We start from the raw sequence: 14,012 nt of genomic DNA, 5'->3' as shown, positions 1-14,012 counted from the left end.
TGTGCAAACAATAGTACGCAACACCACGCAGCCGCGAAGCCGTCATATTGCTCAGGAAGGAGACGCGTTCTGTCTCCTAGAGAGGAACGTACTTTGTTGTGAAAAGTGCAAATCAATCCTAGGACAACAGCAAAGGACCTTGTGAAGATGCTGGAGGAAACAGGTACAAAAGTATCTATATCCGCAGTAAAACGGGTCCTATATTGACATAACCTGAAAGGCCACTCAGCAAGGAAGAAGCCACTGCTCCAAAACCACCATAGAAAAGCCAGACTACGGTTTGCATCTGCACATGAGGACAAATATCGTACATTTTGGAGAAATGTCCTCTGGTCTGATGAAACAAAAATAGAACTCTTTGGCCATAATGACCATCGTTATGTTTGGAGGAAAAAGGGGGAGGCTTGCAAGCTAAAGAACACCATCCCAACCATGATGCATGGGGGTGGCAGCATCATGTTGTAGGGGTTCTTTGCTGCAGGAGGGACTGGTGCACTTCACAAAATAGATGGCTTCATGTTAAAGTTAAAGTTTGGTGCAAATGTTAAAGCTTGGTGCAAATGGGTCTTCCAAATAGACAATGACCCCAAGCAAAATGGCTTAAGGGCAACAAAGTCAAGTAATGGAGTGCCCATCACAAAGCCCTGACCTCAATTCCATAGAAAATTTGTGGGCAGAACTGAAAAAGTGTGTGCGAGCAAGGAGGACTACAAACCTGACTCAGTTACACCAGCTCTGTCAGGAGGAATGGCCAAAATTCACCCAACTTATTGTGGGAAGCTTGTGGAAGGCTTCCCAAAACGTACAGTATGTCCCAAGTGCAACAATTTAAAGGTAATGCTACTAAATACTAATTGAGTTTATGTAAACTTCTGACCCACTGGGAATGTGATGAAAGAAATAAAAGCTGAAATAAATAATTTTCTCTACTATTATTCTGACATTTCACATTCTTAAAATAAAGTGGTGATCCTACCTGACCTAAGACAGGGAATGTATGTATACACTTCCAATATCAACTGTACATAAATGTATATTTTCTCTTTATTCAACCTGCCATCTACCCACCTGGGGACTGAGGGTTATGAGAGAACCCCCACATCACTAGCTTCTCTTTATACAACCTGCCATCTACCCACCTGGGGACTGAGGGTTATGAGAGAACCCCCACATCACTAGCTTCTCTTTATTCAACCTGCCATCTACCCACCTGGGGACTGAGGGTTATGAGAGAACCCCCACATCACTAGCTTCTCTTTATTCAACCTGCCATCTTACCCACCTGGGGACTGAGGGTTATGAGAGAACCCCCACATCACTAGCTTCTCTTTAATCAACCTGCCATCTACCCACCTGGGGACTGAGGGTTATGAGAGAACCCCCACATCACTAGCTTCTCTTTATTCAAAGTGCCATCTACCCACCTGGGGACTGAGTGTTATGAGAGAACCCCCACATCACTAGCTTCTCTTTATTCAACCTGCCATCTACCCACCTGGGGACTGAGGGTATGAGAGAACCCCACATCACTGGCTTCTCTTTATCCAACCTGCCATCTACCCACCTGGGGACTGAGGGTTATGAGAGAACCCCCACATCACTAGCTTCTCTTTATACAACCTGCCATCTACCCACCTGGGGACTGAGGGTTATGAGAGAACCCCCACATCACTAGCTTCTCTTTATTCAACCTGCCATCTACCCACCTGGGGACTGAGGTTATGAGAGAACCCCCACATCACTAGCTTCTCTTTATTCAACCTGCCATCTACCCACCTGGGGACTGAGGGTTATGAGAGAACCCCCACATCACTAGCTTCTCTTTATTCAACCTGCCATCTACCCACCTGGGGACTGAGGGTTATGAGAGAACCCCCACATCACTAGCTTCTCTTTATTCAACCTGCCATCTACCCACCTGGGGACTGAGGTTATGAGAGAACCCGCACAACACTAGCTTGTATGTTCTGCAGCCTTGTAAAGATAAGGAGTGGATGACTGGGAGGCAGATTGGCATCTATTGTCATGAATCTTGCCCTGGAGGCAGATTGGCACTTATTGTCATGAATCTTGCCCTGGAGGCAGTTCAGCATAGTGGTCACTAACTGGAACAGGCACAAAGTAATACAATTAGATTTTAATCCTAACCTCAACCACACTGCTCACCCTTCCCTTAACTGGTGCAGACACAAAGGACACACACACACACACACACACACACACACACACACACACACACACACACACACACACACACACACACACACAACACCACACACACACACACACACACACACTTGGCTCCTGAGTGTGCTGCAGTGGTCTAAGGCACTGCATTTCAGTGCAAGAGGCACCACTACAGTCGCTGGTTCAAATCCAGGCTGCATCACATCTCGGCCCTGAGTCCCATAGGGGCGATGCACATTACCCCGCCGGGGTAGGCCGTCAACTGTAAATATTATTTATAACTGACTCTTGCCTAGTTAACTAGACATTACACTTACATTTAGTTTTTTTTTCTGATTAAAGAAACAACATCTGAAATAAGTCATTCTCTCTACTATCATTCTGACATTTCACATTCTTTAAAAAAAGTGGTGATCCTAACTGACCTAAGACAGGGAATTTTACTAGGATTAAATGTCAGGAATATTTTGCTGGGTGCAGTATTGAGTACGCTTAGATGAATAAGGTGCCCAGAGTAAACTGCCTGCTACTCAGTCCCAGTTGCTAATATATGCTCGGAACTTTCTAAAAACTGTTGAATGATGTCTGTGAGTATGTCTGTGAGTATAACAGAAATCATTTGGCAGAGGTTGGTCGTTTTTTCAAATCATTCCCTATTGATACAGTGGGATATTGATCATGTTGCACTTCCTAAGGCTTCCACTAGATATCAACAGTCTTTAGAACCTTGTTTGATGCTTCTACTGTGAGGTGGGGCCGAAATGAGAGGAGAATGAGTCAGGTGTATGGCAGAGAGCCACGAGCTGGTCACGCGCATTTCACATGTGTTGTAGCTGCGAATGAGAGGAGAATGAGTCAGGTGTATGGCAGAGAGCCACGAGCTGGTCACGCGCATTCACATGTGTTGTAGCTGCGAATGAGAGGGGAATGAGTCAGGTGTCTGGCAGAGAGCCACGAGCTGGTCATGCGCATTTCACATGTGTTGTAGAACCTTGTTTGATGCTTCTACTGTGAGGTGGGGGCCGAATGAGAGGAGAATGAGTCAGGTGTCTGGCAGAGAGCCACGAGCTGGTCACGCGCATTTCACATGTGTTGTGGCTGCGTTCCATTGCTTCTTTTTTTTGCCCTGCTCATTCACGTGAGAGCGACCTGCTTTCCATTGCAATGCTACAGACAAAGGAATTCTCCGGTTGGAACATTATTGAAGATTTATGATAAAAACATCCTAAAGATTGATTCTACACTTCGTTTGACATGTTTCTATGGACTGTAACGTAACTTTTGGACTTTGTCTGCAACTGGTGAATGCGCTTCGTGAGTTTGGATTTGTTTACCAAATGCACTAACACAAGAAGCAATTTGGACTTAAATGATGGACATTATCGAACAAAACAAACATTTATTGTGGAACTGGTATTTCTGGGAGTGTAACGGCTTTCTGTGGAAGAAGGTGAGGACCAAGATGCAGCGTTGTACGTCATATTTGTTTATTGTCACTGAACACTAAATACAAAAATAACAAAGGGACAGTCCTGAAAGGTGAAAAACACTAAACAGAAATTAACTACCCACAAAACCCGTGGGCAAGAGCTACCTAAGTATGGTTCCCAATCAGAGACAACGATAGACAGCTGTCCCTGATTGAGAACCATACCCTACCAAAAACAAAGAAATACAAAACATAGAAACAGAACATAGAATGCCCACCCTAGTCACACCTTGGCCTAACCAAAATAGAGAATAAAAGCCTCTATGGCCAGGGCGTGACAGGGAGTGCATTCTGATGAAGGTAAGTGAATATTTATAATGTTATTTCTGACTTCTGTTGACTGCACAATATGGCGGATATCTTTTTGGCTTCTTTGGTCTCTAAGCACCGTACTCAGATTATTGCATGGTTTGCGTTTTCCGTAAAGCTTTTTTGAAATCTGACACAGCGGTTGCATTAAGGAGAATTGGATCTAAAATTCCATGCATAACACTTGTGTAACGGTTTTCTTCATCTGAAGGAGAGGCGGACCAAAATGCAGCGTGGTGGTTATTCATGTTTTTAATAAAGACAAGAAAAGTGAAAACCTTAAAAAACTGTTTGCACAGTCCTATCTGGTGCAAACACAGAGACCGGAACAATCACCCACAAAACCCAACACAAAACAGGCTACCTAAATATGGTTCCCAATCAGAGACAATGACTAACACCTGCCTCTGATTGAGAACCATAGCAGGCCAAACATAGAAATAGACAAACCAGACACACAACATAGAATGCCCACCCAGCTCACGTCCTGACCAACACTAAAACAAGGAAAACACATACGAACGATGGACAGAACGTGACAACTTGTATCTTTGATCAACGTTTATTATGAGTATTTCTGTAAAGTGATGTGGCTCTCTGCAAAATCACCGGATGTTTTTGGAACTATTGAACATAGCGTGCCAATGTATACTGAGATTCTTTTATGTAAATATGAACTTTATCAAACAAAAACATACATGTATTGTGTAACATGAAGTCCTATGAGTGTCATCTGATGAAGATCATCAAAGGTTAGTGATTAATTCTCTCTATTTCTGAATTTTGTGACCCCTCTCTTTGGCTGGAAAAAATGGCTGTGTTTTTCTGTGACTTGACGGTGACCGAACATAATCGGTTGTCGTGCTTTTGCTGTAAAGCCTATCTGAAATTGGATACTGGTTGGATTAACAAGAAGTTTATCTTTAAAATGGTGTGAAATACTTGTATGTTTGAGCAATTTTGTTATTGCCTAGACAATCATGTTGATTCTTCGTATTCGGTGGGGGGAGCTGCAACTCAATATTAGGAAGGTGTTGTTATTGTTTTGTACACACTGGAAACTGTTGAGCGTGAAAACCCAGCAGCGTTGCAATTCTTGACATGAACAGGTGCATCTGGCACCTACTATCATACCCCGTTTAAAGACACTTAAATTGTCTTCACCCTCTGAATGGCACACACACAATCCATCTCTCAGTTGTCTCAAGGCTCCAACATATTTTTTTAACCTGTCTCCTCCCCTTTATCTACACTGATTAAAGTGGATTCACCTGGTCAGTCTAGGTCATGGAAAGAGCAGGTGACCTTAATGTTTTGTACACTCAGTGTATATTTGCCAAAAGGATTAGCATACATTTGCCAACATGATATAGAATCAGTGTCAACATGTTTTTTGGTACATTGGAATCAGTGTCAACACGTTTTTTTGTGCTTCGTCCTTGTGGCTTGGTGAGCTGCATGTATAAAAGTGTTCCTCTTTCTCAAGCTGAACAGAACCTACAGACCACCTGTGATTCCTTCTCTGACAGGAAAAGATTACCATGGAGAAGTTGGCCGTCCTTCTGCTTCTGAGTGCTGTCATTGCACTGGGCGACGCAAACCTGACCCAGCTGCTTGGTTTAGAACCCTTACTGAAGACTGAGGTGGAACAGACTCCTCCTGTCGGGGCTCAGGTAGCAGCAGTACAGCAGGGGACAAAGGAAATGTCATGTCCCTCAGACTGGCACCCATATGGATCACGCTGTTTCAGGTTTGTCAGCATTCCGCAGTCATGGTCAGATTCTGAGCAAAACTGTTGGCACTTGGTGGAAACCTAGCATCCGTGAATAACCTTTTAGAGTACCAGTTCATGCAAGCACTAACAAAGAATACCAATGGCCACTTACCTGATACCTGGATTGGAGGTTTTGATGCAGTCAAGGAGGGCTTATGGATGTGGTCAGATGGGTCCAGATTTGACTACACTAACTGGAACATTGGTGAGCCCCAATAACGCTGGAGAAGGAGAGGACTGTCTGCAGATGAACGCTGCAAGTGAGAAGCTCTGGTTCGACGTGCCCTGTGAGTGGAAGTTTACATCTCTCTGTTCCAGAAGAATGTAGGCTAGGAAATGACCCAGCCACTTCAACTCTCACCTCCAGGGGTCAACAGTCTACTTCACCTCTCACCTCCAGAGGTCAACAGTCTACACTTCAATACTCAAACCAAGATCTGTCACTCACTGCAGCTCACCATTACCTAAACTTGTGATGAAACTGTGTGATGTTGCTAATCCTGCTTTTGAAATTAAAGATAAATGACTGAATCGTTTTTCTTCATTTCCTATTGCTTAACTAGTTGTCATGGCACATCAGTTAGTCAATGGTAAGATATTATAAACTAGAATAAAGACAATCTCTCAATAACATGAACCTGCATCACTAAAAATAATTGATACATGATAAAACCTTATCATACTGTTAACAATGGTTAACTCTCTTCCTAACAGACCATTTGTTTCTGAATGGTTTAGATGCAGGAAATTCCAGTTATATAACTATTAACATGAATTATCAGCTTTTTAAAATAATTATTAATGCATTTTTTATGGTTTAGTAATTATGCATACAATTAATAAATACTTAGTAGATATTCAATGAATTATTTATTTATTCAGGTTAACTAATGCATTAACTAATATACCCTTATTGTAAAGTGTTACCGTTCCCTGTCTTTCATATCTGAGGCTAAATCCATGAGAGAGAGAGAGAGAGAGAGAGAGAGAGAGAGAGATTATATTACTCCCTAGAATGAAGGACTGAAGAGTAAAAAGCAGATTAGAAAGAAAAGGCAGAGTCACAGGGACGGAGAGTTAAGATAGGGAGAGACCCTCACACAACATAAGATAGGGAGAGACCCTCACACAACAATAAGATAGGGAGAGACCCTCACACAACAATAAGATAGGGAGAGACCCTCACACAACAATAAGATAGGGAGAGACCCTCACACAACAATAAGATAGGGAAGAGACCCTCACACAACAATAAGATAGGGAAAGACCCTCACACAACAATAAGATAGGGAGAGACCCTCACACAACAATAAGATAGGGAGAGACCCTCACACAACAATAAGATAGGGAGAGACCCTCACACAACAATAAGATAGGGAGAGACCCTCACACAACAATAAGATAGGGAGAGACCCTCACACAACAATAAGATAGGGAGAGACCCTCACACAACAATAAGATAGGGAGAGACCCTCACACAACAATAAGATAGGGAGAGACCCTCACACAACAATAAGATAGGGAGAGACCCTCACACAACAATAAGATAGGGAGAGACCCTCACACAACAATAAGATAGGGAGAGACCCTCACACAACAAATAAGATAGGGAGAGACCCTCACACAACAATAAGATAGGGAGAGACCCTCACACAACAATAAGATAGGGAGAGACCCTCACACAACAATAAGATAGGGAGAGACCCTCACACAACAATAAGATAGGGAGAGACCCTCACACAACAATAAGATAGGGAGAGACCCTCACACAACAATAAGATAGGGAGAGACCCTCACACAACAATAAGATAGGGAGAGACCCTCACACAACAATAAGATAGGGAGAGACCCTCACACAACAATAAGATAGGGAGAGACCCTCACACAACAATAAGATAGGGAGAGTCCCTCACACAACAATAAGATAGGGAGAGTCCCTCACACAACAATAAGATAGGGAGAGACCCTCACACAACAATAAGATAGGGAGAGACCCTCACACAACAATAAGATAGGGAGAGTCCCTCACACAACAATAAGATAGGGAGAGACCCTCACACAACAATAAGATAGGGAGAGACCCTCACACAACAATAAGATAGGGAGAGACCCTCACACAACAATAAGATAGGGAGAGTCCCTCACACAACAATAAGATAGGGAGAGTCCCTCACACAACAATAAGATAGGGAGAGTCCCTCACACAACAATAAGATAGGGAGAGACCCTCACACAACAATAAGATAGGGAGAGTCCCTCACACAACAATAAGATAGGGAGAGACCCTCACACAACAATAAGATAGGGAGAGACCCTCACACAACAATAAGATAGGGAGAGACCCTCACACAACAATAAGATAGGGAGAGTCCCTCACACAACAATAAGATAGGGAGAGACCCTCACACAACAATAAGATAGGGAGAGTCCCTCACACAACAATAAGATAGGGAGAGACCCTCACACAACAATAAGATAGGGAGAGACCCTCACACAACAATAAGATAGGGAGAGACCCTCACACAACAATAAGATAGGGAGAGTCCCTCACACAACAATAAGATAGGGAGAGTCCCTCACACAACAATAAGATAGGGAGAGTCCCTCACACAACAATAAGATAGGGAGAGACCCTCACACAACAATAAGATAGGGAGAGTCCCTCACACAACAATAAGATAGGGAGAGACCCTCACACAACAATAAGATAGGGAGAGACCCTCACACAACAATAAGATAGGGAGAGACCCTCACACAACAATAAGATAGGGAGAGTCCCTCACACAACAATAAGATAGGGAGAGACCCTCAAGATAGGGAGAGACCCTCACACAACAATAAGATAGGGAGAGACCTGGGACTGGGAAGTTCTCAGTGTCCCAGGCAAGGTCTCCCCGGATCTGGCTCAGACAGATAGTCTGTTATCAAACACTAGACACATTGTTCCCAAACATTGATTCTGACTAAAACCACAGTTTTATAATATAATCATCGAATGAGTCTAACACTTACACACATGTGTTATAATAATCTAATGATTCAAATTAATTTCATACAGTCACATGGTATCAGACCTATGGTATCAGACCTATGGTTTCATACCATCACATGGTATCAGACCTATGGTTTCATACAATCACATGGTATCAGACCTATGGTTTCATATAATCACATGGTATCAGACCTATGGTTTCATACCATCACATGGTATCAGACCTATGGTTTCATACAATCACATGGTATCAGACCTATGGTTTCATACCATCACATGGTATCAGACCTATGGTATCAGACCTATGGTTTCATATAATCACATGGTATCAGACCTATGGTTTCATATAATCACATGGTATCAGACCTATGGTTTCATACAATCACATGGTATCAGACCTATGGTTTCATACAATCACATGGTATCAGACCTATGGTTTCATACCATCACATGGTATCAGACCTATGGTTTCATATAATCACATGGTATCAGACCTATGGTTTCATACCATCACATGGTATCAGACCTATGGTTTCATACAGTCACATGGTATCAGACCTATGGTATCAGACCTATGGTTTCATACAATCAACATGGTATCAGACCTATGGTTTCATACAATCACATGGTATCAGACCTATGGTTTCATACAATCACATGGTATCAGACCTATGGTTTCATACCATCACATGGTATCAGACCTATGGTTTCATATAATCAAATCAAATCAAATCAAATTTATTTTTTATCCGGGCTACCCGGATAAAGCACTAAATAAACTTCAGTTAGTGCTAAACACGGCTGCTAGAATCCTGACTAGAACCAAAAAATTTGATCATATTACTCCAGTGCTAGCCTCTCTACACTGGCTTCCTGTCAAAGCAAGGGCTGATTTCAAGGTTTTACTGCTAACCTACAAAGCATTACATGGGCTTGCTCCTACCTATCTCTCTGATTTGGTCCTGCCGTACATACCTATACGTACGCTACGGTCACAAGACGCAGGCCTCCTAATTGTCCCTAGAATTTCTAAGCAAACAGCTGGAGGCAGGGCTTTCTCCTATAGAGCTCCATTTTTATGGAATGGTCTGCCTACCCATGTCAGAGACGCAAACTCGGTCTCAACCTTTAAGTCTTTACTGAAGACTCATCTCTTCAGTGGGTCATATGATTGAGTGTAGTCTGGCCCAGGAGTGGGAAGGTGAACGGAAAGGCTCTGGAGCAACGAACCGCCCTTGCTGTCTCTGCCTGGCCGGTTCCCCTCTTTCCACTGGGATTCTCTGCCTCTAACCCTATTACAGGGGCTGAGTCACTGGCTTGCTGGGGCTCTCTCATGCCGTCCCTGGAGGGGGTGCGTCACCTGAGTGGGTTGATTCACTGTTGTGGTCATCCTGTCTGGGTTGGCACCCCCCCCCCCTTGGGTTGTGCCGTGGCGGAGATCTTTGTGGGCTATACTCAGCCTTGTCTCAGGATGGTAAGTTGGTGGTTGAAGATATCCCTCTAGTGGTGTCGGGGGGTGTGCTTTGGCAAAGTGGGTGGGGTTATATCCTTCCTGTTTGGCCCTGTCCGGGGGTGTCCTCGGATGGGGCCACAGTGTCTCCTGACCCCTCCTGTCTCAGCCTCCAGTATTTATGCTGCAGTAGTTTATGTGTCGGGGGGCTGGGGTCAGTTTGTTATATCTGGAGTACTTCTCCTGTCCTATTCGGTGTCCTGTGTGAATCTAAGTGTGCGTTCTCTAATTCTCTCCTTCTCTCTTTCTTTCTCTCTCTCGGAGGACCTGAGCCCTAGGACCATGCCCCAGGACTACCTGACATGATGACTCCTTGCTGTCCCCAGTCCACCTGGCCATGCTGCTGTTCCAGTTTCAACTGACCTGAGCCCTAGGACCATGCCCCAGGACTACCTGACATGATGACTCCTTGCTGTCCCCAGTCTACCTGGCCATGCTGCTGCTCCAGTTTCAACTTCCACCTGACTGTGCTGCTGCTCTAGTTTCAACTGTTCTGCCTTATTATTATTCGACCATGCTGGTCATTTATGAACATTGAACATCTTGACCATGTTCTGTTATAATCTCCACCCGGCACAGCCAGAAGAGGACTGGCCACCCCACATAGCCTGGTTCCTCTCTAGGTTTCTTCCTAGGTATTGGCCTTTCTAGGGAGTTTTTCCTAGCCACCGTGCTTCTCCACCTGCATTGCTTGCTGTTTGGGGTTTTAGGCTGGGTTTCTGTACAGCACTTTGAGATATCAGCTGATGTACGAAGGGCTATATAAATACATTTGATTTGATTTGATTTGATATAATCACATGGTATCAGACCTATGGTTTCATACAGTCACATGGTATCAGACCTATGGTTTCATACAATCACATGGTATCAGACCTATGGTTTCATACAATCACATGGTATCAGACCTATGGTTTCATATAATCACATGGTATCAGTCCTATGGTATCAGACCTATGGTTTCATATAATCACATGGTATCAGACCTATGGTTTCATACAATCACATGGTATCAGACCTATGGTTTCATATAATCACATGGTATCAGACCTATGGTTTCATACAATCACATGGTATCAGACCTATGGTTTCATATAATCACATGGTATCAGACCTATGGTTTCATATAATCACATGGTATCAGACCTATGGTTTCATACAATCACATGGTATCAGACCTATGGTTTCATATAATCACATGGTATCAGACCTATGGTTTCATACAGTCACATGGTATCAGACCTATGGTTTCATACAATCACATGGTATCAGACCTATGGTTTCATACAGTCACATGGTATCAGACCTATGGTTTCATATAATCACATGGTATCAGTCCTATGGTATCAGACCTATGGTTTCATACAATCACATGGTATCAGACCTATGGTATCAGACCTATGGTTTCATATAATCACATGGTATCAGACCTATGGTTTCATACAATCACATGGTATCAGACCTATGGTTTCATATAATCACATGGTATCAGACCTATGGTTTCATACAATCACATGGTATCAGACCTATGGTTTCATATAATCACATGGTATCAGACCTATGGTTTCATACAATCACATGGTATCAGACCTATGGTTTCATACAGTCACATGGTATCAGACCTATGGTTTCATATAATCACATGGTATCAGACCTATGGTTTCATACAGTCACATGGTATCAGACCTATGGTTTCATACCATCACATGGTATCAGACCTATGGTTTCATACAGTCACATGGTATCAGACCTATGGTTTCATATAATCACATGGTATCAGACCTATGGTTTCATACAGTCACATGGTATCAGACCTATGGTTTCATATAATCACATGGTATCAGACCTATGGTTTCATACAGTCACATGGTTTCAGGACTGTAACATTCTAATCATTTATTAAAACACATTTCCTTATCAATCCACCCTTAAATGACTAGATGATACATCCTGAAACTAATATCCTACAAGGAAACATAACAAATAATCAAAATGAATACAAGGGATTATAATGTATGTACATCAGATATTCATTCATGACTGTTATCGGTCTAAATCCAATTGTAACACTTCCGTTAGGATTTGTATTTCAAGCTTCATAACAATACGGTCTCATCCCTCAAAAATAACAGTCTCATCCAACACTGGCTCCTCATAGCTGAAAGAAACGGAATCCTCTGCTGGCCCTTGAAGCTCGAACTCGTCATCACACAGACCAGCGCTCGAAATCGGTCCATACCTCATCACCATCTGTTGCCCTACCGACCTCTCCAGAGTCTTGATAAGCAAAACTGTCACACAAGGTACCAAACAAACCCCACACAGAACCAAAACACTCATACAGGTGAAGGTTGCCCACAACACAGTGATAATGACATTTTTCCATTTCCCAAACACACTGTCAAACCAATTTGTTAGAGAATTATCGACCCCAGAGTTCTCAGACAATTCGTGAGCTAGGGTTGTTAATACAGTAGTGTAGACTACAGTAGGCTACATAGACCTGTTTACCCCATTAATAAAGTAGTGTAGACTACAGTAGGCTACATAGACCTGTTTTACCCATTAATAAAGTAGTGTAGACTTCAGTAGGCTACATAGACCTGTTTTACCCATTAATAAAGTAGTGTAGACTACAGTAGGCTACATAGACCTGTTTTACCCATTAATAAAGTAGTGTAGACTACAGTAGGCTACATAGACCTGTTTTACCCATTAATAAAGTAGTGTAGACTACAGTAGGCTACATAGACCTGTTTACCCATTAATAAAGTAGTGTAGACTACAGTAGGCTACATAGACACAGTGTCTCCTGACCCCTCCTGTCTCAGCCTCCAGTATTTATGCTGCAGTAGTTTATGTGTCGGGGGGTCAGTTTGTTATATCTGGAGTATTTCTCCTGTCCTATCCGGTGTCCTGTGTGAATTTAAGTTTGCTCTCTCTAATTCTCTCTTTCTCTCTTTCTTTCTCTCTCTCGGAGGACCTGAGCCCTAGGACCATGCCTCAGGACTACCTGACATGATGACTCCTTGCTGTCCCCAGTCCACCTGGCCGTGCTGCTGCTCCAGTTTCAACTGTTCTGCCTTATTATTATTGGACCATGCTGGTCATTTATGAACATTTGAACATCTTGGCCATGTTCTGTTATAATCTCCACCCGACAAAGCCAGAAGAAGACTGGCCACCCCACATAGCCTGGTTCCTCTCTAGGTTTCTTCCTAGGTTTTGGCCTTTCTAGTGAGTTTTTCCTAGCCACCGTGCTTCTACACCTGCATTGCTTGCTGTTTGGGGTTTTAGGCTGGGTTTCTGTACAGCACTTTGAGATATCAGCTGATGTACGAAGGGCTATGTAAATAAATTAGATTTGATTAGATTTGATAGACCTGTTTTTACCCACCAATCAACACACAGAGAAATAAACAAAACATTATAATTTAATAGAGATATTGGTGATTTTATAAACTAAATCTGATCAAAATTATATTTTGTCAATGAAAGAAATGAATGTATTGTGTACTAATCAAATATATTAAACATGTCGTTAAATTTGTAGTGTAGACCTATTCACTGTGCAAATATTATATGTTAATTATGTTCTGACCCACCGACTTTAACTCAGAAAACAATTGTCCCGAAGCAAAACCTAGTTGACGAACCCTGTTTTATAGTATTCCATGGCCTTTACTGGCCAACTGCTGTTATGGTTATGATATACTATGGTGTTGTGTCACCAGACTTTGACCAGATGTTA

The 14,012-nt window shown here is 42.7% G+C and overlaps 1 pseudogene; it reads left to right on the top strand.

The window, feature by feature from the left end:
* Window positions 1-5,461: 5,461 nt before the first annotated feature.
* On the top strand, window positions 5,462-6,290 carry LOC109887662 (ladderlectin-like; annotated as a pseudogene).
* The last annotated feature ends 7,722 nt before the right edge of the window (window positions 6,291-14,012 follow it).

This window comes from Oncorhynchus kisutch, unplaced genomic scaffold (genome assembly GCF_002021735.2).
Source record: "Oncorhynchus kisutch isolate 150728-3 unplaced genomic scaffold, Okis_V2 scaffold3909, whole genome shotgun sequence".
Taxonomy (NCBI): domain Eukaryota; kingdom Metazoa; phylum Chordata; class Actinopteri; order Salmoniformes; family Salmonidae; genus Oncorhynchus; species Oncorhynchus kisutch.
This window is presented reverse-complemented; position numbering and strand designations above follow the sequence as displayed.